This window comes from Capricornis sumatraensis, chromosome 1, assembly GCF_032405125.1.
Source record: "Capricornis sumatraensis isolate serow.1 chromosome 1, serow.2, whole genome shotgun sequence".
NCBI classification, from domain to species: Eukaryota; Metazoa; Chordata; class Mammalia; order Artiodactyla; family Bovidae; genus Capricornis; species Capricornis sumatraensis.
Window position 1 is genome coordinate 147,405,314 of NC_091069.1, and position 6,000 is coordinate 147,411,313.

The following is a 6,000-nucleotide window of genomic DNA, read 5'->3' on the forward strand; positions in this document are numbered from 1 at the left end:
ACAATATACAGCTTTGATGTGGTCCTTTCCCTATTTGGATCCAATCTGTTGTTCCATGTCCAGTTCCAACTACTGCTTCCTGACCTGCATACATACAGATTTCTCAAGATGCAGTTCAAGTGGTCTGGGATTCCCATCTGTTTTAGAATTTTCCACAATTTGTTGTGATCCATACAGTCAAATGCTTTGGCTTAGTCAATAAAACAGAAGTAGATGTTTTTCTGGAACTCTTTTGCTTTTTTAATGATCCAATGGATGTTGGCAATTTGATCTCTGGTTCCTCTGCCTCTTCTAAAACCAACTTGAACATCTGGAAGTTCATTCACGTATTGCTGAAGCCTGGCTTGGAGAGTTTCGAGCTTTACTTTGCTAGCCTGTGAGATGACTGCATGTGAAATAGTGCAATTGTGTGGTAGTTGATTACATATTTATGACAACCAAAAGATCAATGTGAGATTATATTCAACTTTTAAATCAAATTTTAAAAATGTTAACTACTCCAAAATACAAGAAACTGAACCATTCTAAAACTTATCTTTCTTGTATCTGTACAATCATAAAAGAAGCTAATTCACATCACCAAAGGGGAAAAGAAAAAAATTGAGATGACAAATATAATTTAGCCAATAAGACTTCAGTCTTCATTGAAACTTACACAAATTGAACTGTACTAAAATTTAATATGTAATGTAATGATTGCTGAGAGATAAGTACTTCATTTAAGCTATGTTGACTACAGAATTTTGCCAGTTACCAAGTGAATAAATGAGTGATAAATAGATTTGTATATTACTATTTTAATTTTAAAGTTACTTCTACAAACTTCAGAAAGTATATATTTCTAAGTATTTTCTGTTTCCTGGAAAAAGTTTAATCAAATATTATAGCATAAACCACTTCAATAACATGAAGAAATCATTTTTCCTTATTTAGTCTTCACCTGTAACAGCCATCTGTTCAATTAAAATTACACTCACATAGACACTAGATGTTTTCCTCACAAGTATAAAGTTAGCAACATGCCCCTATAATTTTTTCAGTTGATATAACAAACCATGCAGCATATTAAAATTATAAAACATATTTCTTATCTAAAACTATACTTGACCTATAATATGATCAGGAACTCAACTTCACTTTACATATCAGGCAAACTTACCTAAATAATTTTGTGTGTGTGTGTGTGTGTATTTGTAACATGTGTGTGTTTAATATTTTCAAATATTTTGAAAACTTAAATTCTCTGGTTGATTTTAATGGTGGATGAACTTTATAAACATTGCCATGCAATTTAAGTCATCTTCCTAAAATGGATAGCAGTCACTTTTTTCACACATGAGCTTAGGAAAATAGGAGTAGAAGCATGAGTAAAATTATTATTTCCAAGACACAGAAGGAGCCTTTGAAACATTAAATATACTTCTCAAGTCAATGCTTCCATCTACTCCCAGAATATCTCTGAAGTGTTTAACAAGACTGTGTATGAACCTCCATTGATAGGGAACCTTATCTTTCTAGCAAAAAAGTGAAAGTGAAAGTTGCTCAATTGTGTCCAGCGTTTTGCAACCGCATGGACTCTACAATCCACGGAGCTCTCCAGGCCAGAATACTGGAGTGAGTAGCCTTTCCCTTCTCCAGGGGATCTTCCCAACCCAGGGATCAAACCCAGGTCTCCCACATTGCAGGTAGATTCTTTACCAACTGAGCCACAAGGACAGTCCATCTTTCTAGCCAGTCAGAGCCCAATTGTACTAAACTGAAAATTTTAGACCACTGATATTGAATTATTGCTTGCAAACTTTAGTCATTCACCATGTAAATACATGTTGAGTTGAGTTTATTATAAATGTGGTGAATATATTTTATACCATGGTTATTATCCAGAATCCAAACAAATATGACAAGTCTATATGCTGATTTAAAAAATGCTATAAAATATTGAGCAATTAATTCTGATAACAAGTATTAACGAGGTCATCCTCAAATTTATACCCAAAAATGTAACTCTGAGGCAGAAATAGATGTTGTAATAGACTAAATTATATCTCTCTCAAAACTGGAATACAGAATCCCTAATATCCAGTACCTCAGAATTTAACTATATTTGAAGATAGGTTATTTAGAGGTGATTAGGTTAAAAGGAGACTTTTAGGGGGGTCTCTTAATCCAATCTAATTGGCATTCTTATAAGAAGAGGAAATTTGGACACAGAGAGACAGCAGGGGTACCTACACACAGAGAACACACCATGTGAGAACACAGAGAAGGTGGCTGTCTATAAACCAAGGAGAGGGAAGAAACTAAGCCCATGGACACATTGACCTTGTTTAAACTATCCAGTTTTGCATTTCATTATGACAGCCCTAGCTAATGCAGATATGTAAAAACAGAGAAAATAATTAAATTGCTTTTACAGATTTGCACAATGTACAAAAGTAAATCTAGTTGATCATTTGGCAATGTAGTTCAAATTAAATTTCAAGTTTAGAGTTGGAAAATTCAGTTGCATAATAGAGCATTAACTCATAACAACACTGAGTCTTGTGTATTCTCACACTATCTAAAATTTATATATTCATCACTTGGCACATAATTCCTGAGAACATATTGTGCGCAAAGCATATTTCTAGGCCTTGGGTGTACAGCAGTGACTAAAGCAAGAAAAGCTGGTATCCTCATAAACATTATATTCTGGTGGGGGTGATGGTTAATAAATAAGCCAATGAATGTGTAAAGGTGATTAAATGTAATATATAATAAAATATGAAGGATGAGAGCATTGTCGGGGTACTATATTTTTAAAGAGTGGTGTTATGTGTGGGATTGTGTCCCCCTCCAAATTCATAAGTTGAAATTCTAATTCCCAGTACCTTAAAATGTGACAATATTTTAAGATAGTTAAATTAAAATGAGGTAATTAGGGTAAGCCTTAATCCAATATGACTGATTTACTCTCTGGGGGAAAAAAAAGGAACATTTAGACACAGACATATTTAAAGAGAAGACAATGTGAAGACACAAGGAGAAGATGGCCATTACAATCAGAGAGAGAAGTCTCAGAAGAAACCAACATTACCAGTACCTTGATCTCAGACTTCTAGTCTCCAGAATTCTGGAAAATAAATTTCCTTTGTTAAACACACTCAGTTTGTGGTCCTCTATTATGACAGCTGTAGCAAACTAACATAGATGGTCTGGGAAAGGTCTCCTGAGGAGGTAACATTTTAGCAGAAAACTATGCAGAGTGCTGAAGAATTGATGTTTTTGAACTCTAGTGTTGGAAAAGACCTTTGAGAGTCCCTTGGAATGCAAGGAGGTCCAACCAGTCCATTTTAAGGAGATCAGTCCTGGGTGTTCTTTGGAAGAACTGATGCTGAAGCTGAAACTCCAGTACTTTGGCCACCTCATGTGAAGAGTTGACTCACTGGAAAAGACCCTGATGCTGGGAGGGATTGGGGGCAGGAGGAGAAGGGGACGACAGAGGATGAGATGGCTGGATGGCATCACTGAATCAATGCATGAGTTTGAGTGAACTCCAGGAGTTGGTGATGGACAGCGAGGCCTGGTGTGCTGCGATTTATGGGGTCGCAAAGAGTCGGACACGACTGAGTGATGGAACTGAACTGAACTGAACTGATGGCTGAAAAGCAAAGTACAATGTCCCTGAAAGCACAGATAGACGTCTTTTAGCTGAAGTAAATTCAATAAGATGAAAGAATAGGAGAAAATAAGATAAGGAAGATAGTCAGAAGGAATATATTTTTGCCTGCAAGCAGTTTACCAGGGTCAAGGAGAAAAGAGAATGTGTTTGTTACCCAAAACATTTCTGTCTTATACAGCACTAATCAGAAACAAAAAATTCAAAAACTGAATTTTTAACCACCAAAATCTCATTACAACTAGTGTTGTAGAGGTTGAAGAAAAATGAACATTCATATTCATTGTTGGTAAAAATTTGATCAGTATCTATACAAATTTGAAAACAATACCTATTGGCACAACAGTCTTTAAGACATCTTTAAGAATCTTCTACAAAAATGAAGACAAAACTACTGAAGGATATAAGTACAATAATATTTATTATACTTCTTATATAAGAAAAATAACTGGAAAATATTTGACTAAAAGTAGAACACCTTATAATATTTATAGGAACACTACAAACAGAAAAAATCCATGGTTACAAATAGCTTGGTTTTTCTTTTTTCTCAGAGTATAATTTCTTACCTTTTACTATGTATGATATATAATAAACCAGAATGTGGTTCTTTATAATCTTTAAACAAATTTTGCTACATAATTTTATTTCTTCATGATAACACCACTGAGAATTAAACACTATCTTTACTGTAGAAATAAGATATAAGTGATATAAGATTGAACATGGTAAAATTACTGATTCCAAATCCTTTTTCACATTGGAAGCCCATAAGGATTTTTACAAATGCCAATTTCCATATTTCATGCTAGATAATTATTAACAATTGTGAATGGGGTTAGGAGAGATATATAGGCATTACTTTTTTAAAATTTGTCTTATGTAAAAGCTATAATGTTTACCTAGTTTTAGAACTACTGGTTAAACAACTTGATTTTATGAAAATAAAGAAAGGGAACCTTATTTAAAATGGATCTGGAAGCCCTGAAGAAAGAGCTCTCAAACTTGTACCTCCCATTGCAATCTGCATAACTAGCACGAAGAAAGATGAGAATTATTTTGACAAACCATGACATTAATCACATGGGAATTTTATTTTCTGCATTTAAGAAAAGAAGATTCCTTCCTGTCCCAGCAACAATTCTCTAACCACTACTTTCAGCCCATGGGAAACGACCACAACCTTGAATTCTTATTGTTCCCCAATAAGCTTTTGTTCAAGACAACTCTTCCCAATTTCCTCTTGAATAAAGTGAAGTGAAGTGAAAATTGCTCAGTCATGCCTCTTTGTGACCCCATGGACTGTAGCTTGTCAGGCTCCTCGGTCCATGGAATTCTCCAGGCCAGAACACTAGAGTGGGTAGCTATTCCCTTCTCCAGGGGATCTTCCCAACCCAGGGATCAAACCCAGGTCTCCTGCATTGCAGTCAGATTCTTTACCATCTGAGCCACAGGGAAGCTCCTGGTATCCTCCTAAAATCTACTAAAACTAAGCCCTTCCCCTTTGCTCTCCACACTTGCTCATGACCTGAGAGAAGTGAGGGTCAGAATCATGATATTAGAAATTAATATAATAAAAGAACTAAAGCCAGGAACCCTCAGAGGTGCTAAAGTAGCCAAAGGCTTAATCAAACTCTAAGGTCATGTTGAAAATACAGAGGCACTGAAATACCTTGAAAGAAAATAAAATAAACTAAAAATAACAATTCTTATGGTAGGATATATTTAATAAAAATGAAATTATATCTAGAACTAAAGAGTAAAGGAAAGAAAAGTGAAAATTAGGTGTTGTTGTTCAGTCACTAAGTCCTATCACACTGTTTCGAGACCCTAGGGATTGAAACTGCTGGGGTCCTCTGTCCATGGAATTTCCCAGGCAAGACTACTGGAGTGGATTGCCATTTCCTACTCCAGGGGATCATTCTGATCCGAGGTTTGAACTCTTGTCTTCTGCATTGCAGGCAGATTCATTACCACTGAGCCACCAGGAGAGCCACCACAGTTTGTCTGTTACAAATGGCAGTTTTCTGCTATTCCCAAATAAACCCATTTTGCTGGTAAAATAACTGGCTGTTTTATTTTTAAAGTGCATAATTAAAAGGTCCTTATGTAGATGAGGCTAAATCAAGTAGACTTAAAGAATAAAATGCTTACCACATCAAAGCCCCACAAAACATTATTTTATCTTTGAAATCAATGTAAATCTTGAAATACGTTGGCTAGAGCTAACTTCAATTTTCCTCCAGATGTCAACACTTAAAAAAAAAAAAAACCTAGATATATATAAAATAAAAAAGCACATACCCAATATTAAAAGGAAGAAAATGAATTTACTTTATGCC